At 46.1% G+C, this 21,087-nt stretch overlaps 37 non-coding genes and 17 pseudogenes across 37 annotated transcripts; all 54 read left to right on the top strand.

Moving 5' to 3' along the window:
• Positions 1-211: 211 nt before the first annotated feature.
• LOC140297350 (5S ribosomal RNA) lies at positions 212-330 on the top strand. Its single transcript, XR_011913093.1, has one exon. It is a non-coding gene; the product is annotated as a 5S ribosomal RNA (ribosomal RNA).
• A 269-nt stretch (positions 331-599) lies between these two features.
• On the top strand, positions 600-718 carry LOC140297349 (5S ribosomal RNA). Its single transcript, XR_011913092.1, has one exon. It is a non-coding gene; the product is annotated as a 5S ribosomal RNA (ribosomal RNA).
• Positions 719-987: 269 nt separating this feature from the next.
• Positions 988-1,106, top strand: LOC140298036 (5S ribosomal RNA). Its single transcript, XR_011913719.1, has one exon. It is a non-coding gene; the product is annotated as a 5S ribosomal RNA (ribosomal RNA).
• Positions 1,107-1,375: 269 nt separating this feature from the next.
• On the top strand, positions 1,376-1,494 carry LOC140307617 (5S ribosomal RNA). Its single transcript, XR_011915829.1, has one exon. It is a non-coding gene; the product is annotated as a 5S ribosomal RNA (ribosomal RNA).
• A 269-nt stretch (positions 1,495-1,763) lies between these two features.
• On the top strand, positions 1,764-1,882 carry LOC140298034 (5S ribosomal RNA). Its single transcript, XR_011913717.1, has one exon. It is a non-coding gene; the product is annotated as a 5S ribosomal RNA (ribosomal RNA).
• Positions 1,883-2,151: 269 nt separating this feature from the next.
• On the top strand, positions 2,152-2,270 carry LOC140298666 (5S ribosomal RNA). The gene has a single exon (XR_011914291.1). It is a non-coding gene; the product is annotated as a 5S ribosomal RNA (ribosomal RNA).
• Positions 2,271-2,539: 269 nt separating this feature from the next.
• On the top strand, positions 2,540-2,658 carry LOC140296280 (5S ribosomal RNA). The gene has a single exon (XR_011912949.1). It is a non-coding gene; the product is annotated as a 5S ribosomal RNA (ribosomal RNA).
• A 269-nt stretch (positions 2,659-2,927) lies between these two features.
• LOC140305438 (5S ribosomal RNA) lies at positions 2,928-3,046 on the top strand (annotated as a pseudogene).
• Positions 3,047-3,315: 269 nt separating this feature from the next.
• LOC140290829 (5S ribosomal RNA) lies at positions 3,316-3,434 on the top strand (annotated as a pseudogene).
• Positions 3,435-3,702: 268 nt separating this feature from the next.
• LOC140302078 (5S ribosomal RNA) lies at positions 3,703-3,821 on the top strand. The gene has a single exon (XR_011914945.1). It is a non-coding gene; the product is annotated as a 5S ribosomal RNA (ribosomal RNA).
• Positions 3,822-4,090: 269 nt separating this feature from the next.
• LOC140297348 (5S ribosomal RNA) lies at positions 4,091-4,209 on the top strand. Its single transcript, XR_011913091.1, has one exon. It is a non-coding gene; the product is annotated as a 5S ribosomal RNA (ribosomal RNA).
• A 269-nt stretch (positions 4,210-4,478) lies between these two features.
• Positions 4,479-4,597, top strand: LOC140298519 (5S ribosomal RNA). The gene has a single exon (XR_011914159.1). It is a non-coding gene; the product is annotated as a 5S ribosomal RNA (ribosomal RNA).
• A 269-nt stretch (positions 4,598-4,866) lies between these two features.
• On the top strand, positions 4,867-4,985 carry LOC140290828 (5S ribosomal RNA; annotated as a pseudogene).
• A 268-nt stretch (positions 4,986-5,253) lies between these two features.
• On the top strand, positions 5,254-5,372 carry LOC140297347 (5S ribosomal RNA). Its single transcript, XR_011913090.1, has one exon. It is a non-coding gene; the product is annotated as a 5S ribosomal RNA (ribosomal RNA).
• Positions 5,373-5,641: 269 nt separating this feature from the next.
• On the top strand, positions 5,642-5,760 carry LOC140299051 (5S ribosomal RNA). The gene has a single exon (XR_011914636.1). It is a non-coding gene; the product is annotated as a 5S ribosomal RNA (ribosomal RNA).
• Positions 5,761-6,029: 269 nt separating this feature from the next.
• LOC140294453 (5S ribosomal RNA) lies at positions 6,030-6,148 on the top strand (annotated as a pseudogene).
• Positions 6,149-6,417: 269 nt separating this feature from the next.
• Positions 6,418-6,536, top strand: LOC140307555 (5S ribosomal RNA). The gene has a single exon (XR_011915825.1). It is a non-coding gene; the product is annotated as a 5S ribosomal RNA (ribosomal RNA).
• A 267-nt stretch (positions 6,537-6,803) lies between these two features.
• LOC140297741 (5S ribosomal RNA) lies at positions 6,804-6,922 on the top strand. Its single transcript, XR_011913450.1, has one exon. It is a non-coding gene; the product is annotated as a 5S ribosomal RNA (ribosomal RNA).
• A 269-nt stretch (positions 6,923-7,191) lies between these two features.
• Positions 7,192-7,310, top strand: LOC140298774 (5S ribosomal RNA). Its single transcript, XR_011914390.1, has one exon. It is a non-coding gene; the product is annotated as a 5S ribosomal RNA (ribosomal RNA).
• A 269-nt stretch (positions 7,311-7,579) lies between these two features.
• On the top strand, positions 7,580-7,698 carry LOC140284321 (5S ribosomal RNA). Its single transcript, XR_011910190.1, has one exon. It is a non-coding gene; the product is annotated as a 5S ribosomal RNA (ribosomal RNA).
• A 269-nt stretch (positions 7,699-7,967) lies between these two features.
• LOC140292048 (5S ribosomal RNA) lies at positions 7,968-8,086 on the top strand (annotated as a pseudogene).
• A 269-nt stretch (positions 8,087-8,355) lies between these two features.
• On the top strand, positions 8,356-8,474 carry LOC140299367 (5S ribosomal RNA; annotated as a pseudogene).
• Positions 8,475-8,743: 269 nt separating this feature from the next.
• LOC140289980 (5S ribosomal RNA) lies at positions 8,744-8,862 on the top strand. Its single transcript, XR_011912308.1, has one exon. It is a non-coding gene; the product is annotated as a 5S ribosomal RNA (ribosomal RNA).
• Positions 8,863-9,131: 269 nt separating this feature from the next.
• On the top strand, positions 9,132-9,250 carry LOC140299867 (5S ribosomal RNA; annotated as a pseudogene).
• Positions 9,251-9,519: 269 nt separating this feature from the next.
• LOC140297152 (5S ribosomal RNA) lies at positions 9,520-9,638 on the top strand (annotated as a pseudogene).
• A 269-nt stretch (positions 9,639-9,907) lies between these two features.
• Positions 9,908-10,026, top strand: LOC140309778 (5S ribosomal RNA; annotated as a pseudogene).
• Positions 10,027-10,295: 269 nt separating this feature from the next.
• LOC140297801 (5S ribosomal RNA) lies at positions 10,296-10,414 on the top strand. The gene has a single exon (XR_011913504.1). It is a non-coding gene; the product is annotated as a 5S ribosomal RNA (ribosomal RNA).
• Positions 10,415-10,682: 268 nt separating this feature from the next.
• Positions 10,683-10,801, top strand: LOC140290200 (5S ribosomal RNA). The gene has a single exon (XR_011912330.1). It is a non-coding gene; the product is annotated as a 5S ribosomal RNA (ribosomal RNA).
• Positions 10,802-11,069: 268 nt separating this feature from the next.
• Positions 11,070-11,178, top strand: LOC140301528 (5S ribosomal RNA; annotated as a pseudogene).
• Positions 11,179-11,447: 269 nt separating this feature from the next.
• On the top strand, positions 11,448-11,566 carry LOC140298417 (5S ribosomal RNA). The gene has a single exon (XR_011914066.1). It is a non-coding gene; the product is annotated as a 5S ribosomal RNA (ribosomal RNA).
• Positions 11,567-11,835: 269 nt separating this feature from the next.
• On the top strand, positions 11,836-11,954 carry LOC140299285 (5S ribosomal RNA; annotated as a pseudogene).
• Positions 11,955-12,222: 268 nt separating this feature from the next.
• LOC140290189 (5S ribosomal RNA) lies at positions 12,223-12,341 on the top strand. The gene has a single exon (XR_011912329.1). It is a non-coding gene; the product is annotated as a 5S ribosomal RNA (ribosomal RNA).
• Positions 12,342-12,609: 268 nt separating this feature from the next.
• Positions 12,610-12,718, top strand: LOC140301523 (5S ribosomal RNA; annotated as a pseudogene).
• A 269-nt stretch (positions 12,719-12,987) lies between these two features.
• Positions 12,988-13,106, top strand: LOC140303134 (5S ribosomal RNA; annotated as a pseudogene).
• A 269-nt stretch (positions 13,107-13,375) lies between these two features.
• LOC140298154 (5S ribosomal RNA) lies at positions 13,376-13,494 on the top strand. The gene has a single exon (XR_011913827.1). It is a non-coding gene; the product is annotated as a 5S ribosomal RNA (ribosomal RNA).
• A 269-nt stretch (positions 13,495-13,763) lies between these two features.
• On the top strand, positions 13,764-13,882 carry LOC140297746 (5S ribosomal RNA). Its single transcript, XR_011913455.1, has one exon. It is a non-coding gene; the product is annotated as a 5S ribosomal RNA (ribosomal RNA).
• Positions 13,883-14,151: 269 nt separating this feature from the next.
• Positions 14,152-14,270, top strand: LOC140298200 (5S ribosomal RNA). Its single transcript, XR_011913870.1, has one exon. It is a non-coding gene; the product is annotated as a 5S ribosomal RNA (ribosomal RNA).
• Positions 14,271-14,539: 269 nt separating this feature from the next.
• On the top strand, positions 14,540-14,658 carry LOC140297745 (5S ribosomal RNA). Its single transcript, XR_011913454.1, has one exon. It is a non-coding gene; the product is annotated as a 5S ribosomal RNA (ribosomal RNA).
• Positions 14,659-14,926: 268 nt separating this feature from the next.
• LOC140290178 (5S ribosomal RNA) lies at positions 14,927-15,045 on the top strand. The gene has a single exon (XR_011912328.1). It is a non-coding gene; the product is annotated as a 5S ribosomal RNA (ribosomal RNA).
• A 268-nt stretch (positions 15,046-15,313) lies between these two features.
• LOC140292082 (5S ribosomal RNA) lies at positions 15,314-15,432 on the top strand. The gene has a single exon (XR_011912513.1). It is a non-coding gene; the product is annotated as a 5S ribosomal RNA (ribosomal RNA).
• A 268-nt stretch (positions 15,433-15,700) lies between these two features.
• LOC140290167 (5S ribosomal RNA) lies at positions 15,701-15,819 on the top strand. The gene has a single exon (XR_011912327.1). It is a non-coding gene; the product is annotated as a 5S ribosomal RNA (ribosomal RNA).
• Positions 15,820-16,087: 268 nt separating this feature from the next.
• On the top strand, positions 16,088-16,196 carry LOC140301516 (5S ribosomal RNA; annotated as a pseudogene).
• A 269-nt stretch (positions 16,197-16,465) lies between these two features.
• On the top strand, positions 16,466-16,584 carry LOC140298415 (5S ribosomal RNA). The gene has a single exon (XR_011914064.1). It is a non-coding gene; the product is annotated as a 5S ribosomal RNA (ribosomal RNA).
• Positions 16,585-16,853: 269 nt separating this feature from the next.
• Positions 16,854-16,972, top strand: LOC140299284 (5S ribosomal RNA; annotated as a pseudogene).
• A 268-nt stretch (positions 16,973-17,240) lies between these two features.
• LOC140290155 (5S ribosomal RNA) lies at positions 17,241-17,359 on the top strand. The gene has a single exon (XR_011912326.1). It is a non-coding gene; the product is annotated as a 5S ribosomal RNA (ribosomal RNA).
• A 268-nt stretch (positions 17,360-17,627) lies between these two features.
• On the top strand, positions 17,628-17,736 carry LOC140301510 (5S ribosomal RNA; annotated as a pseudogene).
• Positions 17,737-18,005: 269 nt separating this feature from the next.
• On the top strand, positions 18,006-18,124 carry LOC140303127 (5S ribosomal RNA; annotated as a pseudogene).
• A 269-nt stretch (positions 18,125-18,393) lies between these two features.
• On the top strand, positions 18,394-18,512 carry LOC140298153 (5S ribosomal RNA). Its single transcript, XR_011913826.1, has one exon. It is a non-coding gene; the product is annotated as a 5S ribosomal RNA (ribosomal RNA).
• A 269-nt stretch (positions 18,513-18,781) lies between these two features.
• LOC140297346 (5S ribosomal RNA) lies at positions 18,782-18,900 on the top strand. The gene has a single exon (XR_011913089.1). It is a non-coding gene; the product is annotated as a 5S ribosomal RNA (ribosomal RNA).
• Positions 18,901-19,169: 269 nt separating this feature from the next.
• On the top strand, positions 19,170-19,288 carry LOC140298152 (5S ribosomal RNA). Its single transcript, XR_011913825.1, has one exon. It is a non-coding gene; the product is annotated as a 5S ribosomal RNA (ribosomal RNA).
• A 269-nt stretch (positions 19,289-19,557) lies between these two features.
• Positions 19,558-19,676, top strand: LOC140297345 (5S ribosomal RNA). The gene has a single exon (XR_011913087.1). It is a non-coding gene; the product is annotated as a 5S ribosomal RNA (ribosomal RNA).
• A 269-nt stretch (positions 19,677-19,945) lies between these two features.
• Positions 19,946-20,064, top strand: LOC140298665 (5S ribosomal RNA). The gene has a single exon (XR_011914290.1). It is a non-coding gene; the product is annotated as a 5S ribosomal RNA (ribosomal RNA).
• Positions 20,065-20,333: 269 nt separating this feature from the next.
• Positions 20,334-20,452, top strand: LOC140290270 (5S ribosomal RNA). The gene has a single exon (XR_011912337.1). It is a non-coding gene; the product is annotated as a 5S ribosomal RNA (ribosomal RNA).
• Positions 20,453-20,721: 269 nt separating this feature from the next.
• On the top strand, positions 20,722-20,840 carry LOC140297344 (5S ribosomal RNA). Its single transcript, XR_011913086.1, has one exon. It is a non-coding gene; the product is annotated as a 5S ribosomal RNA (ribosomal RNA).
• Positions 20,841-21,087: the final 247 nt, after the last annotated feature.

Here is a 21,087-nt window from a genome sequence, read left to right as displayed (position 1 = left end):
CACATGAGGAAGTTGGTCATCTTCAGCTGCTGCTGCTTTGTTGGCAGACACGAAGTGATCTGAGAGTCTCAGTTTCAACTGCAGGTAATAATCACATCAAGGATGAAGATATGCCCACTACATATCAGCCTTTCTTGGCAATTATCTGGTTACATAGAGGAACTCTATGATTCCAGTACCTATATAATGCACATTTGTGACAGACATTGTTGCTTACAGCCACACCACCCTGAATTTGCCCGACCTCGTCTGATCTCGGAAGCCAAGCAAGGTTGGGCCTGGTTAGTACTTGGATGGGAGACCGCTTGGGAATACCAGGTGCTGTAAGCTTTTTCTCTTCTCTCTACCACATGCATGTCTTTTGTTGCAACGTCTGATCACCCTGTGACACATGAGGAAGTTGGTCATCTTCAGCTGCTGCTGCTTTGTTGGCAGACACGAAGTGATCTGAGATTCTCAGTTTCAACTGCAGATAATAATCACGACAGGGAAGAAGATGTGCCCACTACAAGTTAGCCTTTCTCGGCAATTATCTGGTTACATAGAGGAACTCTATGATTCCAGTACCTATATAATGCACATTTGTGACAGACATTGTTGCTTACAGCCACACCACCCTGAATTTGCCCGACCTCGTCTGATCTCGGAAGCCAAGCAAGGTTGGGCCTGGTTAGTACTTGGATGGGAGACCGCTTGGGAATACCAGGTGCTGTAAGCTTTTTCTCTTCTCTCTACCACCTGCATGTCTTTTGTTGCAACGTCTGATCACCCTGTGACACATGAGGAAGTTGGTCATCTTCAGCTGCTGCTGCTTTGTTGGCAGACACGAAGTGATCTGAGAGTCTCAGTTTCAACTCCAGGTAATAATCACTTCAGGGATGAAGATGTGCCCACTACAAGTTAGCCTTTCTCGGCAATAATCTGGTTACATAGAGGAACTGTATGATTCCAGTACCTATATAATGCACATTTGTGACAGACATTGTCGCTTACGGCCAAACCACCCTGAACATGCCCGACCTCATCTGATCTCGGAAGCCAAGCAGGGTTGGGCCTGGTTATTACTTGGGTGGGAGACTACTTGGGAATACCAGGTGCTGTAAGCTTTTTCTCTTCTCTCTACCACATGCATGTCTTTTGTTGCAACGTCTGATCACCCTGTGACACATGAGGAAGTTGGTCATCTTCAGCTGCTGCTGCTTTGTTGGCAGACACGAAGTGATCTGAGATTCTCAGTTTCAACTGCAGATAATAATCACGACAGGGAAGAAGATGTGCCCACTACAAGTTAGCCTTTCTCGGCAATCATCTGGTTACATAGAGGAACTGTATGATTCCAGTACCGATATAATGCACATTTGTCACAGACATTGTTGCTTACGGCCACACCACCCTGAACATGCCCGACCTCGTCTGATCTCGGAAGCCAAGCAGGGTTGGGCCTGGTTAGTACTTGGATGGGAGACTACTTGGGAATACCAGGTGCTGTAAGCTTTTTCTCTTCTCTCTCCCACCTGCATGTCTTTTGTTGCAACGTCTGATCACCCTGTGACAGATGAGGAAGTTGGTCATCTTCAGCTGCTGCTGCTTTGTTGGCAGACACGAAGTGATCTGAGAGTCTCAGTTTCAACTCCAGGTAATAATCACTTCAGGGATGAAGATGTGCCCACTACAAGTTAGCCTTTCTCTGCAATTATCTGGTTACATAGAGGAACTGTATGATTCCAGTACCTATATAATGCACATTTGTCACAGACATTGTTGCTTACGGCCAAACCACCCTGAACATGCCCGACCTCATCTGATCTCGGAAGCCAAGCAGGGTTGGGCCTGGTTATTACTTGGGTGGGAGACTACTTGGGAATACCAGGTGCTGTAAGCTTTTTCTCTTCTCTCTACCACATGCATGTCTTTTGTTGCAACGTCTGATCACCCTGTGACACATGAGGAAGTTGGTCATCTTCAGCTGCTGCTGCTTTGTTGGCAGACACGAAGTGATCTGAGAGTCTCAGTTTCAACTCCAGGTAATAATCACTTCAGGGATGAAGATGTGCCCACTACAAGTTAGCCTTTCTCTGCAATCATCTGGTTACATAGAGGAACTGTATGATTCCAGTACCTATATAATGCACATTTGTGACAGACATTGTTTCTTACAGCCACACCACCCTGAATTTGCCCGACCTCGTCTGATCTCGGAAGCCAAGCAAGGTTGGGCCTGGTTAGTACTTGGATGGGAGACCGCTTGGGAATACCAGGTGCTGTAAGCTTTTTCTCTTCTCTCTACCACATGCATGTCTTTTGTTGCAACGTCTGATCACCCTGTGACACATGAGGAAGTTGGTCATCTTCAGCTGCTGCTGCTTTGTCGGCAGACACGAAGTGATCTGAGAGTCTCAGTTTCAACTGCAGGTAATAATCACGACAGGGAAGAAGATGTGCCCACTACAAGTTAGCCTTTCTCGGCAATCATCTGGTTACATAGAGGAACTGTATGATTCCAGTACCGATATAATGCACATTTGTCACAGACATTGTTGCTTACGGCCACACCACCCTGAACATGCCTGACTTCGTCTGATCTCGGAAGCCAAGCAGGGTTGGGCCTGGTTAGTACTTGGATGGGAGACCGCTTGGGAATACCAGGTGCTGTAAGCTTTTTCTCTTCTCTCTACCACCTGCATGTCTTTTGTTGCAACGTCTGATCACCCTGTGACACATGAGGAAGTTGGTCATCTTCAGCTGCTGCTGCTTTGTTGGCAGACACGAAGTAATCTGAGAGTCTCAGTTTCAACTGCAGGTAATAATCACATCAGGGATGAAGATGTGCCCACTACATATCAGCCTTTCTCTGCAATTATCTGGTTACATAGTGTAACCGTATGATTCCAGTACCTATATAATGCACATTGTTCACAGCTATTGTTGCTTACGGCCACACCACCCTGAAAATACCTGACATCGTCTGATCTCGGAAGCCAAGCAAGGTTGGGCCTGGTTAGTACTTGGATGGGAGACTGCTTGGGAATACCAGGTGCTGTAAGCTTTTTCTCTTCTCTCTACCACATGCATGTCTTTTGTTGCAACGTCTGATCACCCTGTGACACATGAGGAAGTTGGTCATCTTCAGCTGCTGCTGCTTTGTTGGCAGACACGAAGTGATCTGAGATTCTCAGTTTCAACTGCAGATAATAATCACGACAGGGAAGAAGATGTGCCCACTACAAGTTAGCCTTTCTCTGCAATTATCTGGTTACATAGAGGAACTGTATGATTCCAGTACCTATATAATGCACATTTGTGACAGACATTGATGCTTACGGCCACACCACCCTGAACATGCCCGACGTCATCGGATCTAGGAAGCCAAGCAGGGTTGGGCCTGGTTAGTAGTTGGATGGGATACCGCTTGGGAATACCAGGTGCTGTAAGCTTTTTCTCTTCTCTCTACCACCTGCATGTCTTTTGTTGCAACGTCTGATCACCCTGTGACACATGAGGAAGTTGGTCATCTTCAGCTGCTGCTGCTTTGTTGGCAGACAAAAGTGATCTGAGAGTCTCAGTTTCAACTACAGGTAGTAATCACATCAAGGATGAAGATATGCCCACTACATATCAGCCTTTCTTGGCAATTATCTGGTTACATAGAGGAACTCTATGATTCCAGTACCTATATAATGCACATTTGTGACAGACATTGTCGCTTACGGCCAAACCACCCTGAACATGCCCGACCTCATCTGATCTCGGAAGCCAAGCAGGGTTGGGCCTGGTTAGTACTTGGGTGGGAGACTACTTGGGAATACCAGGTGCTGTAAGCTTTTTCTCTTCTCTCTACCACCTACATGTCTTTTGTTGCAACGTCTGATCACCCTGTGACACATGAGGAAGTTGGTCATCTTCAGCTGCTGCTGCTTTGTTGGCAGACACGAAGTGATCTGAGAGTCTCAGTTTCAACTGCAGGTAATAATCACATCAGGGATTAAGATGTGCCCACTACATATCATTCTTTCTCGGCAATTATCTGGTTACATAGAGGAACTGTATGATTCCAGTACCTATATAATGCACATTTGTGACAGACATTGTTGCTTACAGCCACACCACCCTGAATTTGCCCGACCTCGTCTGATCTCGGAAGCCAAGCAAGGTTGGGCCTGGTTAGTACTTGGATGGGAGACCGCTTGGGAATACCAGGTGCTGTAAGCTTTTTCTCTTCTCTCTACCACATGCATGTCTTTTGTTGCAACGTCTGATCACCCTGTGACACATGAGGAAGTTGGTCATCTTCAGCTGCTGCTGCTTTGTTGGCAGACACGAAGTGATCTGAGAGTCTCAGTTTCAACTCCAGGTAATAATCACTTCAGGGATGAAGATGTGCCCACTACAAGTTAGCCTTTCTCGGCAATAATCTGGTTACATAGAGGAACTGTATGATTCCAGTACCTATATAATGCACATTTGTGACAGACATTGTCGCTTACGGCCAAACCACCCTGAACATGCCCGACCTCATCTGATCTCGGAAGCCAAGCAGGGTTGGGCCTGGTTATTACTTGGGTGGGAGACTACTTGGGAATACCGGGTGCTGTAAGCTTTTTCTCTTCTCTCTACCACATGCATGTCTTTTGTTGCAACGTCTGATCACCCTGTGACACATGAGGAAGTTGGTCATCTTCAGCTGCTGCTGCTTTGTTGGCAGACACGAAGTGATCTGAGATTCTCAGTTTCAACTGCAGATAATAATCACGACAGGGAAGAAGATGTGCCCACTACAAGTTAGCCTTTCTCGGCAATCATCTGGTTACATAGAGGAACTGTATGATTCCAGTACCGATATAATGCACATTTGTCACAGATATTGATGCTTACGGCCACACCACCCTGAACATGCCCGACGTCATCGGATCTAGGAAGCCAAGCAGGGTTGGGCCTGGTTAGTAGTTGGATGGGATACCGCTTGGGAATACCAGGTGCTGTAAGCTTTTTCTCTTCTCTCTACCACCTGCATGTCTTTTGTTGCAACGTCTGATCACCCTGTGACACATGAGGAAGTTGGTCATCTTCAGCTGCTGCTGCTTTGTTGGCAGACAAAAGTGATCTGAGAGTCTCAGTTTCAACTACAGGTAGTAATCACATCAAGGATGAAGATATGCCCACTACATATCAGCCTTTCTTGGCAATTATCTGGTTACATAGAGGAACTCTATGATTCCAGTACCTATATAATGCACATTTGTGACAGACATTGTTGCTTACAGCCACACCACCCTGAATTTGCCCGACCTCGTCTGATCTCGGAAGCCAAGCAAGGTTGGGCCTGGTTAGTACTTGGATGGGAGACCGCTTGGGAATACCAGGTGCTGTAAGCTTTTTCTCTTCTCTCTACCACATGCATGTCTTTTGTTGCAACGTCTGATCACCCTGTGACACATGAGGAAGTTGGTCATCTTCAGCTGCTGCTGCTTTGTTGGCAGACACTAAGTGATCTGAGAGTCTCAGTTTCCGCTGGAGAGAATAATCACGACAGGGAAGAAAATGTGCCCAATAAGCATCAGCCTTTCTCGGCAATTATCTGGTTACATAGAGTAACCGTATGATTCCAGTACCTATATAATGCACATTTGTCACAAGCATTGTTGCTTCCGGCCACACCACCCTGAACATACCCGACCTCCTCTGATCTCGGAAGCCAAGCAGGGTTGGGCCTGGTTAGTACTTGGATGGGAGACTGCTTGGGAATACCAGGTGCTGTAAGCTGTTTCTCTTCTCTCTACCACCTGCATGTCTTTTGTTGCAACGTCTGATCACCCTGTGACACATGAGGAAGTTGGTCATCTTCAGCTGCTGCTGCATTGTTGGCAGACACGAAGTGATCTGAGAGTCTCAGTTTCAACTACAGATAATAATCACATCAGGGATGAAGATGTGCCCACTACAAGTTAGCCTTTCTCGGCAATTATCTGGTTACATAGAGGAACTGTATGATTCCAGTACCTATATAATGCACATTTGTCACAGCCATTTTTGCTTGTGGCTGCACTACCCTGAGCATGCCCGACCTCTTCTGATCTCGGAAGCCAAGCAGGTTTGGGCCTGGTTAGTACTTGGATGGGAGACTGCTTGGGAGTACCAGGTGCTGTAAGCTTTTTCTCTTCTCTCTACCACCTGCATGTCTTTTGTTGCAACGTCTGATCACCCTGTGACACATGAGGAAGTTGGTCATCTTCAGCTGCTGCTGCATTGTTGGCAGACACGAAGTGATCTGAGAGTCTCAGTTTCAACTACAGATAATAATCACATCAGGGATGAAGATGTGCCCAATACGCATCAGCCTTTCTCTGCAATTATCTGGTTACATAGAGGAACCGTATGATTCCAGTACCTATATAATGCACATTGTTCACAGATATTGTTGCTTACGGCCACACCACCCTGAACATGCCCGACCTCGTCTGATCTCGGAAGCCAAGCAGGGTTGGGCCTGGTTAGTACTTGGATGGGAGACTACTTGGGAATACCAGGTGCTGTAAGCTTTTTCTCTTCTCTCTCCCACCTGCATGTCTTTTGTTGCAACGTCTGATCACCCTGTGACACTAGGAAGTTGGTCATCTTCAGCTGCTGCTGCTTTGTTGGCAGACACGAAGTGATCTGAGAGTCTCAGTTTCCGCTGGAGAGAATAATCACGACAGGGAAGAAGATGTGGCCACTACAAGTTAGCCTTTCTCGGCAATTATCTGGTTACATAGTGTAACCGTATGATTCCAGTACCTATATAATGCACATTTGTGACAGACATTGTTGCTTACGGCCACACCACCCTGAACATGCCCGACCTCGTCTGATCTCGGAAGCCAAGCAGGGTTGGGCCTGGTTAGTACTTGGATGGGAGACCGCTTGGGAATACCAGGTGCTGTAAGCTTTTTCTCTTCTCTCTACCACATGCATGTCTTTTGTTGCAACGTCTGATCACCCTGTGACACATGAGGAAGTTGGTCATTTTCAGCTGCTGCTGCTTTGTTGGCAGACACGAAGTGATCTGAGAGTCTCAGTTTCAACTACAGATAATAATCACATCAGGGATGAAGATGTGCCCACTACAAGTTAGCCTTTCTCGGCAATTATCTGGTTACATAGAGGAACCGTATGATTCCAGTACCTATATAATGCACATTCTTCACAGATATTGTTGCTTACGGCCACACCACTCTGAATATGCCCGACCTCGTCTGATCTCGGAAGCCAAGCAGGGTTGGGCCTGGTTAGTACTTGGATCGGAGACAGCTTGGGAATACCAGGTGCTGTAAGCTTTTAGTCTTCTCTCTACCACCTGCATGTCTTTTGTTGCAACGTCTGATCACCCTGTGACACATGAGGAAGTTGGTCATCTTCAGCTGCTGCTGCTTTGTTGGCAGACACGAAGTGATCTGAGATTCTCAGTTTCAACTGCAGATAATAATCACGACAGGGAAGAAGATGTGCCCACTACATATCAGCCTTTCTCGGCAATTATCTGGTTACATAGAGTAACCGTATGATTCCAGTACCTATATAATGCACATTTGTCAAAGACATTGTTGCTTACGGCCACACCACCCTGAAAATACCCGACCTCGTCTGATCTCGGAAGCCAAGCAGGGTTGGGCCTGGTTAGTACTTGGATGGGAGACCGCTTGGGAATACCAGGTGCTGTAAGCTTTTTCTCTTTTCTCTACCACATGCATGTCTTTTGTTGCAACGTCTGATCACCCTGTGACACATGAGGAAGTTGGTCATCTTCAGCTGCTGCTGCTTTGTTGGCAGACACGAAGTGATCTGAGAGTCTCAGTTTCAACTACAGGTAGTAATCACATCAAGGATGAAGATATGCCCACTACATATCAGCCTTTCTCGGCAATTATCTGGTTACATAGAGGAACCGTATGATTCCAGTACCTATATAATGCACATTGTTCACAGATATTGTTGCTTACGGCCACACCACCCTGAACATGCCCAACCTCGTCTGATCTCAGAAGCCAAGCAGGGTTGGGCCTGGTTAGTACTTGGATGGGAGACTACTTGGGAATACCAGCTGTTGTAAGCTTTTTCTCTTCTCTCTACCACCTACATGTCTTTTGTTGCAACGTCTGATCACCCTGTGACACATGAGGAAGTTGGTCATCTTCAGCTGCTGCTGCTTTGTTGGCAGACACGAAGTGATCTGAGATTCTAAGTTTCAACTGCAGGTAATAATCACGTCAGGGAAGAAGATGTGCCCACTACATATCAGCCTTTCTCGGCAATTATCTGGTTACACAGAGGAACTGTATGATTCCAGTACCGATATAATGCACATTTGTCACAGACATTGTTGCTTACGGCCACACCACCCTGAACATGCCCGACCTCGTCTGATCTCGGAAGCCAAGCAGGGTTGGACCTGGTTAGTACTTGGATGGGAGACTGCTTGGGAATACCAGGTGCTATAAGCTTTTTCTCTTCTCTCTACCACATGCATGTCTTTTGTTGCAACGTCTGATCACCCTGTGACACATGAGGAAGTTGGTCATCTTCAGCAGCTGCTGGATTGTTGGCAGACACGAAGTGATCTGAGAGTCTCAGTTTCAACTGCAGGTAATAATCACATCAGGGATGAACATGTGCCCACTACATATCAGCCTTTCTCGGCAATTATCTGGTTACATAGAGTAATCGTATGATTCCAGTACCTATATAAGGCACATTGTTCACAGATATTGTTGCTTACGGCCACACCACCCTGAACATACCCGACCTCGTCTGATCTCGGAAGCCAAGCAGGGTTGGGCCTGGTTAGTACTTGGATGGGAGACTACTTTGGAATACCAGGTGCTGTAAGCTTTTTCTCTTCTCTCTACCACCTGCATGTCTTTTGTTGCAACGTCTGATCACCCTGTGACACATGAGGAAGTTGGTCATCTTCAGCTGCTGCTGCTTTGTTGGCAGACACGAAGTGATCTGAGAGTCTCAGTTTCAACTGCAGGTAATAATCACATCAGGGATGAACATGTGCCCACTACATATCAGCCTTTCTCGGCAATTATCTGGTTACATAGTGTAACCGTATGATTCCAGTATCTATATAATGCACATTTGTCACAGACATTGTTGCTTACGGCCACACCACCCTGAACATGCCCGACCTCGTCTGATCTCGGAAGCCAAGCAGGGTTGGGCCTGGTTAGTACTTGGATGGGAGACTACTTGGGAATACAAGGTGCTGTAAGCGTTTTTTCTTCTCTCTACCATCTACATGTCTTTTGTTGCAACGTCTGATCACCCTGTGACACATGAGGAAGTTGGTCATCTTCAGCTGCTGCTGCTTTGTTGGCAGACACGAAGTGATCTGAGAGTCTCAGTTTCAACTGCAGATAATAATCACATCAGGGATGAAGATGTGCCCACTACATATCAGCCTTTCTCTGCAATTATCTGGTTACATAGTGTAACCGTAAGATTCCAGTACCTATATAATGCACATTGTTCACAGATATTGTTGCTTACAGCCACACCACCCTGAATATTCCCGACCTCGTCTGATCTCCGAAGCCAAGCAGGGTTGGGCCTGGTTAGTACTTGGATGGGAGACTGCTTTGGAATACCAGGTGCTGTAAGCTTTTTCTCTTCTCTCTACCACCTGCATGTCTTTTGTTGCAACGTCTGATCACCCTGTGACACATGAGGAAGTTGGTCATCTTCAGCTGCTGCTGCTTTGTTGGCAGACACGAAGTGATCTGAGAGTCTCAGTTTCAACTGCAGGTAATAATCACATCAGGGATGAAGATGTGCCCACTACATATCAGCCTTTCTTGGCAATTATCTGGTTACATAGTGTAACCGTATGATTCCAGTACCTATATAATGCACATTTGTCACAGACATTGTTGCTTACGGCCACACCACCCTGAACATGCCCTACCTCGTCTGATCTCGGAAGCCAAGCAGGGTTGGTCCTGGTTAGTACTTGGATGGGAGACTACTTGGGAATACCAGGTGCTGTAAGCTTTTTTTCTTCTCTCTACCATCTACATGTCTTTTGTTGCAACGTCTGATCACCCTGTGACACATGAGGAAGTTGGTCATCTTCAGCTGCTGCTGCTTTGTTGGCAGACACGAAGTGATCTGAGATTCTCAGTTTCAACTACAGATAATAATCACATCAAGGATGAAGATTTGCCAGCTGCAAGTTAGCCTTTCTCGGCAATTATCTGGTTACATAGTGTAACCGTATGATTCCAGTACCTATATAATGCACATTTGTTACAGACATTGATGCTTACGGCCAAACCACCCTGAATATGCCCGACCTCGTCTGATCTCGGAAGCCAAGCAGGGTTGGTCCTGGTTAGTACTTGGATGGGAGACTACTTGGGAATACCAGGTGCTGTAAGCTTTTTTTCTTCTCTCTACCATCTACATGTCTTTTGTTGCAACGTCTGATCACCATGTGACACATGAGGAAGTTGGTCATCTTCAGCTGCTGCTGCTTTTTGGCAGACACGAAGTGATCTGAGATTCTCAGTTTCAACTGCAGATAATAATCACGACAGGGAAGAAGATGTGCCCACTACAAGTTAGCCTTTCTCGGCAATTATCTGGTTACATAGAGTAACCGTATGATTCCAGTACCTATATAATGCACATTTGTGACAGACATTGTTGCTTACAGCCACACCACCCTGAATATGCCCGACCTCGTCTGATCTCGGAAGCCAAGCAGGGTTGGGCCTAGTTAGTACTTGGATGGGAGACCGCTTGGGAATACCAGGTGCTGTAAGCTTTTTCTCTTCTCTCTACCACATGCATGTCTTTTGTTGCAACGTCTGATCACCCTGTGACACATAAGGAAGTTGGTCATCTTCAGCTGCTGCTGCTTTTTGGAAGACACGAAGTGATCTGAGATTCTAAGTTTCAACTGCAGATAATAATCACGTCAGGGAAGAAGATGTGCCCACTACAAGTTAGCCTTTCTCTGCAATTATCTGATTACATAGAGGAACTGTATGATTCCAGTACCGATATAATGCACATTTGTCACAGACATTGTTGCTTACGGCCACACCACCCTGAACATGCCCGATCTCGGAAGCCAAGCAGGGTTGGGCCTGGTTAGTACTTGGATGGGAGACCGCTTGGGAATACCAGGTGCTGTAAGCTTTATCCCTTCTCTCTACCACATGCATGTCTTTTGTTGCAACGTCTGATCACCCTGTGACACATGAGGAAGTTGGTCATCTTCAGCTGCTGCTGCTTTGTTGGCAGACACGAAGTGATCTGAGAGTCTCAGTTTCAACTGCAGATAATAATCACGACAGGGAAGAAGATGTGCCCACTACAAGTTAGCCTTTCTCTGCAATTATGTGGTTACATAGAGGAACTGTATGATTCCAGTACCTATATAATGCACATTTGTGACAGACATTGTTGCTTACGGCCACACCACCCTGAATATGCCCGACCTCGTCTGATCTCGGAAGCCAAGCAGGGTTGGGCCTGGTTAGTACTTGGATGGGAGACTTCTTGGGAATACCACGTGCTGTAAGCTTTTTCTCTTCTCTCTACCACCTGCATGTCTTTTGTTGCAACGTCTGATCACCCTGTGACACATGAGGAAGTTGGTCATCTTCAGCTTCTGCTGGATTGTTGGCAGACACGAAGTGATCGGCGAGTCTCAGTTTCAACTACAGATAATAATCACATCAAGGATGAAGATTTGCCAGCTGCAAGTTAGCCTTTCTCGGCAATTATCTGGTTACATAGTGTAACCGTATGATTCCAGTACCTATATAATGCACATTTGTTACAGACATTGTTGCTTACGGCCAAACCACCCTGAATATGCCCGACCTCGTCTGATCTCGGAAGCCAAGCAGGGTTGGTCCTGGTTAGTACTTGGATGGGAGACTACTTGGGAATACCAGGTACTGTAAGCTTTTTTTCTTCTCTCTACCATCTACATGTCTTTTGTTGCAACGTCTGATCACCATGTGACACATGAGGAAGTTGGTCATCTTCAGCTGCTGCTGCTTTTTGGCAGACACGAAGTGATCTGAGATTCTCAGTTTCAACTGCAGATAATAATCACGACAGGGAAGAAGATGTGCCCACTACAAGTTAGCCTTTCTCGGCAATTATCTGGTTACATAGAGTAACCGTATGATTCCAGTACCTATATAATGCACATTTGTGACAGACATTGTTGCTTACAGCCACACCACCCTGAATATGCCCGACCTCGTCTGATCTCGGAAGCCAAGCAGGGTTGGGCCTAGTTAGTACTTGGATGGGAGACCGCTTGGGAATACCAGGTGCTGTAAGCTTTTTCTCTTCTCTCTACCACATGCATGTCTTTTGTTGCAACGTCTGATCACCCTGTGACACATAAGGAAGTTGGTCATCTTCAGCTGCTGCTGCTTTTTGGAAGACACGAAGTGATCTGAGATTCTAAGTTTCAACTGCAGATAATAATCACGTCAGGGAAGAAGATGTGCCCACTACAAGTTAGCCTTTCTCTGCAATTATCTGATTACATAGAGGAACTGTATGATTCCAGTACCGATATAATGCACATTTGTCACAGACATTGTTGCTTACGGCCACACCACCCTGAACATGCCCGATCTCGGAAGCCAAGCAGGGTTGGGCCTGGTTAGTACTTGGATGGGAGACCGCTTGGGAATACCAGGTGCTGTAAGCTTTATCCCTTCTCTCTACCACATGCATGTCTTTTGTTGCAACGTCTGATCACCCTGTGACACATGAGGAAGTTGGTCATCTTCAGCTGCTGCTGCTTTGTTGGCAGACACGAAGTGATCTGAGAGTCTCAGTTTCAACTGCAGATAATAATCACGACAGGGAAGAAGATGTGCCCACTACAAGTTAGCCTTTCTCTGCAATTATGTGGTTACATAGAGGAACTGTATGATTCCAGTACCTATATAATGCACATTTGTGACAGACATTGTTGCTTACGGCCACACCACCCTGAATATGCCCGACCTCGTCTGATCTCGGAAGCCAAGCAGGGTTGGGCCTGGTTAGTACTTGGATGGGAGACTTCTTGGGAATACCACGTGATGTAAGCTTTTTCTCTTCTCTCTACCACCTGCATGTCTTTTGTTGCAACGTCTGATCACCCTGTGACACATGAGGAAGTTGGTCATCTTCAGCTGCTGCTGCTTTGTTGGCAGACACGAAGTGATCTGAGATTCTAAGTTTCAACTGCAGGTAATATTCACATCAGGGATTAAGATGTGCCCACTACATATCAGCCTTTCTCTGCAATTATCTGGTTACATAGAGGAACCGTATGATTCCAGTACCTATATAATGCACATTGTTCACAGATATTGTTGCTTACGGCCACACCACCCTGAACATGCCCAACCTCGTCTGATCTTGGAAGCCAAGCAGGGTTGGGCCTGGTTAGTACTTGGATGGGATACTACTTGGGAATACCAGGTGCTGTAAGCTATTTCTCCTCTCTCTACCACCTGCATGTCTTTTGTTGCAACGACTGATCACCCTGTGACACATGAGGAAGTTGGTCATCTTCAGCTGCTGCTGCTTTTTTGGCAGACACGAAGTGATCTGAGATTCTCAGTTTCAACTACAGATAATAATCACATCAAGGATGAAGATTTGCCAGCTGCAAGTTAGCCTTTCTCGGCAATTATCTGGTTACATAGTGTAACCGTATGATTCCAGTACCTATATAATGCACATTGTTCACAGATATTGTTGCTTACGGCCACACCACCCTGAATATGCCCGACCTCGTCTGATCTCGGAAGCCAAGCAGGGTTGGTCCTGGTTAGTACTTGGATGGGAGACTACTTGGGAATACCAGGTGCTGTAAGCTTTTTTTCTTCTCTCTACCATCTACATGTCTTTTGTTGCAACGTCTGATCACCGTGTGACACATGAGGAAGTTGGTCATCTTCAGCTGCTGCTGCTTTTTTGGCAGACACGAAGTGATCTGAGAGTCTCAGTTTCCGCTGGAGAGAATAATCACGACAGGGAAGAAGATGTGCCCAATACGCATCAGCCTTTCTCGGCAATTATCTGGTTACATAGAGGAACTGTATGATTCCAGTACCTATATAATGCACATTTGTTACAGACATTGTTGCTTACGGCCAAACCACCCTGAATATGCCCGACCTCGTCTGATCTTGGAAGCCAAGCAGGGTTGGGCCTAGTTAGTACTTGGATGGGAGACCGCTTGGGAATACCAGGTGCTGTAAGCTTTTTCTCTTCTCTCTACCACCTGCATGTCTTTTGTTGCAACGTCTGATCACCCTGTGACACATGAGGAAGTTGGTCATCTTCAGCTGCTGCTGCTTTGTTGGCAGACACAAAGTGATCTGAGATTCTCAGTTTCAACTACAGATAATAATCACATCAAGGATGAAGATTTGCCAGCTGCAAGTTAGCCTTTCTCGGCAATTATCTGGTTACATAGTGTAACCGTATGATTCCAGTACCTATATAATGCACATTGTTCACAGATATTGTTGCTTACGGCCACACCACCCTGAATATGCCCGACCTCGTCTGATCTCGGAAGCCAAGCAGGGTTGGTCCTGGTTAGTACTTGGATGGGAGACTACTTGGGAATACCAGGTGCTGTAAGCTTTTTTTCTTCTCTCTACCATCTACATGTCTTTTGTTGCAACGTCTGATCACCGTGTGACACATGAGGAAGTTGGTCATCTTCAGCTGCTGCTGCTTTTTGGCAGACACGAAGTGATCTGAGATTCTCAGTTTCAACTGCAGATAATAATCACGACAGGGAAGAAGATGTGCCCACTACAAGTTAGCCTTTCTCGGCAATTATCTGGTTACATAGAGTAACCGTATGATTCCAGTACCTATATAATGCACATTTGTGACAGACATTGTTGCTTACAGCCACACCACCCTGAATATGCCCGACCTCGTCTGATCTCGGAAGCCAAGCAGGGTTGGGCCTAGTTAGTACTTGGATGGGAGACCGCTTGGGAATACCAGGTGCTGTAAGCTTTTTCTCTTCTCTCTACCACATGCATGTCTTTTGTTGCAACGTCTGATCACCCTGTGACACATGAGGAAGTTGGTCATCTTCAGCTGCTGCTGCTTTTTGGCAGACACGAAGTGATCTGAGATTCTAAGTTTCAACTGCAGATAATAATCACGTCAGGGAAGAAGATGTGCCCACTACAAGTTAGCCTTTCTCTGCAATTATCTGATTACATAGAGGAACTGTATGATTCCAGTACCGATATAATGCACATTTGTCACAGACATTGTTGCTTACGGCCACACCACCCTGAACATGCCCGACCTCGTCTGATCTCAGAAGCCAAGCAGGGTTGGGCCTGGTTAGTACTTGGATGGGAGACCGCTTGGGAATACCAGGTGCTGTAAGCTTTTTCTCTTCTCTCTACCACCTGCATGTCTTTTGTTGCAACGTCTGATCACCCTGTGACACATGAGGAAGTTGGTCATCTTCAGCTGCTGCTGCTTTTTGGCAGACACGAAGTGATCTGAGATTCTCAGTTTCAACTGCAGATAATAATCACGACAGGGAAGAAGATGTGCCCACTACAAGTTAGCCTTTCTCGGCAATTATCTGGTTACATAGAGTAACCGTATGATTCCAGTACCTATATAATGCACATTTGTGACAGACATTGTTGCTTACAGCCACACCACCCTGAATATGCCCGACCTCGTCTGATCTCGGAAGCCAAGCAGGGTTGGGCCTAGTTAGTACTTGGATGGGAGACCGCTTGGGAATACCAGGTGCTGTAAGCTTTTTCTCTTCTCTCTACCACATGCATGTCTTTTGTTGCAACGTCTGATCACCCTGTGACACATAAGGAAGTTGGTCATCTTCAGCTGCTGCTGCTTTTTGGAAGACACGAAGTGATCTGAGATTCTAAGTTTCAACTGCAGATAATAATCACGTCAGGGAAGAAGATGTGCCCACTACAAGTTAGCCTTTCTCTGCAATTATCTGATTACATAGAGGAACTGTATGATTCCAGTACCGATATAATGCACATTTGTCACAGACATTGTTGCTTACGGCCACACCACCCTGAACATGCCCGATCTCGGAAGCCAAGCAGGGTTGGGCCTGGTTAGTACTTGGATGGGAGACCGCTTGGGAATACCAGGTGCTGTAAGCTTTATCCCTTCTCTCTACCACATGCATGTCTTTTGTTGCAACGTCTGATCACCCTGTGACACATGAGGAAGTTGGTCATCTTCAGCTGCTGCTGCTTTGTTGGCAGACACGAAGTGATCTGAGAGTCTCAGTTTCAACTGCAGATAATAATCACGACAGGGAAGAAGATGTGCCCACTACAAGTTAGCCTTTCTCTGCAATTATGTGGTTACATAGAGGAACTGTATGATTCCAGTACCTATATAATGCACATTTGTGACAGACATTGTTGCTTACGGCCACACCACCCTGAATATGCCCGACCTCGTCTGATCTCGGAAGCCAAGCAGGGTTGGGCCTGGTTAGTACTTGGATGGGAGACTTCTTGGGAATACCACGTGCTGTAAGCTTTTTCTCTTCTCTCTACCACCTGCATGTCTTTTGTTGCAACGTCTGATCACCCTGTGACACATGAGGAAGTTGGTCATCTTCAGCTTCTGCTGGATTGTTGGCAGACACGAAGTGATCGGCGAGTCTCAGTTTCAACTACAGATAATAATCACATCAAGGATGAAGATTTGCCAGCTGCAAGTTAGCCTTTCTCGGCAATTATCTGGTTACATAGTGTAACCGTATGATTCCAGTACCTATATAATGCACATTTGTTACAGACATTGTTGCTTACGGCCAAACCACCCTGAATATGCCCGACCTCGTCTGATCTCGGAAGCCAAGCAGGGTTGGTCCTGGTTAGTACTTGGATGGGAGACTACTTGGGAATACCAGGTACTGTAAGCTTTTTTTCTTCTCTCTACCATCTACATGTCTTTTGTTGCAACGTCTGATCACCATGTGACACATGAGGAAGTTGGTCATCTTCAGCTGCTGCTGCTTTTTGGCAGACACGAAGTGATCTGAGATTCTCAGTTTCAACTGCAGATAATAATCACGACAGGGAAGAAGATGTGCCCACTACAAGTTAGCCTTTCTCGGCAATTATCTGGTTACATAGAGTAACCGTATGATTCCAGTACCTATATAATGCACATTTGTGACAGACATTGTTGCTTACAGCCACACCACCCTGAATATGCCCGACCTCGTCTGATCTCGGAAGCCAAGCAGGGTTGGGCCTAGTTAGTACTTGGATGGGAGACCGCTTGGGAATACCAGGTGCTGTAAGCTTTTTCTCTTCTCTCTACCACATGCATGTCTTTTGTTGCAACGTCTGATCACCCTGTGACACATAAGGAAGTTGGTCATCTTCAGCTGCTGCTGCTTTTTGGAAGACACGAAGTGATCTGAGATTCTAAGTTTCAACTGCAGATAATAATCACGTCAGGGAAGAAGATGTGCCCACTACAAGTTAGCCTTTCTCTGCAATTATCTGATTACATAGAGGAACTGTATGATTCCAGTACCGATATAATGCACATTTGTCACAGACATTGTTGCTTACGGCCACACCACCCTGAACATGCCCGATCTCGGAAGCCAAGCAGGGTTGGGCCTGGTTAGTACTTGGATGGGAGACCGCTTGGGAATACCAGGTGCTGTAAGCTTTATCCCTTCTCTCTACCACATGCATGTCTTTTGTTGCAACGTCTGATCACCCTGTGACACATGAGGAAGTTGGTCATCTTCAGCTGCTGCTGCTTTGTTGGCAGACACGAAGTGATCTGAGAGTCTCAGTTTCAACTGCAGATAATAATCACGACAGGGAAGAAGATGTGCCCACTACAAGTTAGCCTTTCTCTGCAATTATGTGGTTACATAGAGGAACTGTATGATTCCAGTACCTATATAATGCACATTTGTGACAGACATTGTTGCTTACGGCCACACCACCCTGAATATGCCCGACCTCGTCTGATCTCGGAAGCCAAGCAGGGTTGGGCCTGGTTAGTACTTGGATGGGAGACTTCTTGGGAATACCACGTGATGTAAGCTTTTTCTCTTCTCTCTACCACCTGCATGTCTTTTGTTGCAACGTCTGATCACCCTGTGACACATGAGGAAGTTGGTCATCTTCAGCTGCTGCTGCTTTGTTGGCAGACACGAAGTGATCTGAGATTCTAAGTTTCAACTGCAGGTAATATTCACATCAGGGATTAAGATGTGCCCACTACATATCAGCCTTTCTCTGCAATTATCTGGTTACATAGAGGAACCGTATGATTCCAGTACCTATATAATGCACATTGTTCACAGATATTGTTGCTTACGGCCACACCACCCTGAACATGCCCAACCTCGTCTGATCTTGGAAGCCAAGCAGGGTTGGGCCTGGTTAGTACTTGGATGGGATACTACTTGGGAATACCAGGTGCTGTAAGCTATTTCTCCTCTCTCTACCACCTGCATGTCTTTTGTTGCAACGACTGATCACCCTGTGACACATGAGGAAGTTGGTCATCTTCAGCTGCTGCTGCTTTTTTGGCAGACACGAAGTGATCTGAGATTCTCAGTTTCAACTGCAGGTAATAATCACATCAGGGATTAAGATGTGCCCACTACATATCATTCTTTCTCGGCAATTATCTGGTTACATAGTGTAACCGTATGATTCCAGTACCTATATAATGCACATTTGTGACAGACATTGTTGCTTACAGCCACACCACCCTGAATTTGCCCGACCTCGTCTGATCTCGGAAGCCAAGCAAGGTTGGGCCTGGTTAGTACTTGGATGGGAGACCGCTTGGGAATACCAGGTGCTGTAAGCTTTTTCTCTTCTCTCTACCACCTACATGTCTTTTGTTGCAACGTCTGATCACCCTGTGACACATGAGGAAGTTGGTCATCTTCAGCTGCTGCTGCTTTGTTGGCAGACACGAAGTGATCTGAGATTCTAAGTTTCAACTGCAGGTAATATTCACATCAGGGATTAAGATGTGCCCACTACATATCAGCCTTTCTCTGCAATTATCTGGTTACATAGAGGAACCGTATGATTCCAGTACCTATATAATGCACATTGTTCACAGATATTGTTGCTTACGGCCACACCACCCTGAACATGCCCAACCTCGTCTGATCTTGGAAGCCAAGCAGGGTTGGGCCTGGTTAGTACTTGGATGGGATACTACTTGGGAATACCAGGTGCTGTAAGCTATTTCTCCTCTCTCTACCACCTGCATGTCTTTTGTTGCAACGACTGATCACCCTGTGACACATGAGGAAGTTGGTCATCTTCAGCTGCTGCTGCTTTTTTGGCAGACACGAAGTGATCTGAGATTCTCAGTTTCAACTGCAGGTAATAATCACATCAGGGATTAAGATGTGCCCACTACATATCATTCTTTCTCGGCAATTATCTGGTTACATAGTGTAACCGTATGATTCCAGTACCTATATAATGCACATTTGTGACAGACATTGTTGCTTACAGCCACACCACCCTGAATTTGCCCGACCTCGTCTGATCTCGGAAGCCAAGCAAGGTTGGGCCTGGTTAGTACTTGGATGGGAGACCGCTTGGGAATACCAGGTGCTGTAAGCTTTTTCTCTTCTCTCTACCACCTACATGTCTTTTGTTGCAACGTCTGATCACCCTGTGACACATGAGGAAGTTGGTCATCTTCAGCTGCTGCTGCTTTGTTGGCAGACACGAAGTGATCTGAGAGTCTCAGTTTCAACTGCAGGTAATAATCACATCAGGGATTAAGATGTGCCCACTACATATCATTCTTTCTCGGCAATTATCTGGTTACATAGAATAACCGTATGATTCCAGTACCTATATAATGCACATTTGTGACAGACATTGTTTCTTACAGCCACACCACCCTGAATTTGCCCGACCTCGTCTGATCTCGGAAGCCAAGCAAGGTTGGGCCTGGTTAGTACTTGGATGGGAGACCGCTTGGGAATACCAGGTGCTGTAAGCTTTTTCTCTTCTCTCTACCACATGCATGTCTTTTGTTGCAACGTCTGATCACCCTGTGACACATGAGGAAGTTGGTCATCTTCAGCTGCTGCTGCTTTGTTGGCAGACACGAAGTGATCTGAGAGTCTCAGTTTCCGCTGGAGAGAATAATCACGACAGGGAAAAAGATGTGCCTAATACGCATCAGCCTTTCTCAGCAATTATCTGGTTACATAGAATAACCGTATGATTCCAGTACCTATATAATGCACATTTGTGACAGACATTGTTTCTTACAGCCACACCACCCTGAATTTGCCCGACCTCGTCTGATCTCGGAAGCCAAGCAGGGTTGGGCCTGGTTAGTACTTGGATGGGAGACCGCTTGGGAATACCAGGTGCTGTAAGCCTTTTCTCTTCTCTCTACCACGTGCATGTCTTTTGTTGCAACGTCTGATCACCCTGTGACACATGAGGAAGTTGGTCATCTTCAGCAGCTGCTGCTTTGTTGGCAGACACGAAGTGATCTGAGATTCTAAGTTTCAACTGCAGATAATAATCACGTCAGGGAAGAAGATGTGCCCACTACAAGTTAGCCTTTCTCTGCAATTATCTGATTACATAGATGAACTGTATGATTCCAGTACCGATATAATGCACATTTGTCACAGACATTGTTGCTTACAGCCACACCACCCTGAATTTGCCCGACCTCGTCTGATCTCGGAAGCCAAGCAAGGTTGGGCCTGGTTAGTACTTGGATGGGAGACCGCTTGGGAATACCAGGTGCTGTAAGCTTTTTCTCTTCTCTCTACCACATGCATGTCTTTTGTTGCAACGTCTGATCACCCTGTGACACATGAGGAAGTTGGTCATCTTCAGCTGCTGCTGCTTTGTTGGCAGACACGAAGTGATCTGAGAGTCTCAGTTTCAACTGCAGGTAATAATCACATCAGGGATGAAGATGTGCCCACTACATATCAGCCTTTCTCTGCAATTATCTGGTTACATAGTGTAACCGTATGATTCCAGTACCTATATAATG

The sequence above is a fragment of the Leuresthes tenuis genome, unplaced genomic scaffold, assembly GCF_036924035.1.
Source record: "Leuresthes tenuis unplaced genomic scaffold, fLeuTen1.0.hap1 SCAF_1, whole genome shotgun sequence".
In the NCBI taxonomy this organism is placed as follows: domain Eukaryota; kingdom Metazoa; phylum Chordata; class Actinopteri; order Atheriniformes; family Atherinopsidae; genus Leuresthes; species Leuresthes tenuis.
The sequence above is the reverse complement of the archived record's forward strand: the minus strand, read 5'-3'. Positions and strand labels throughout refer to the sequence as shown.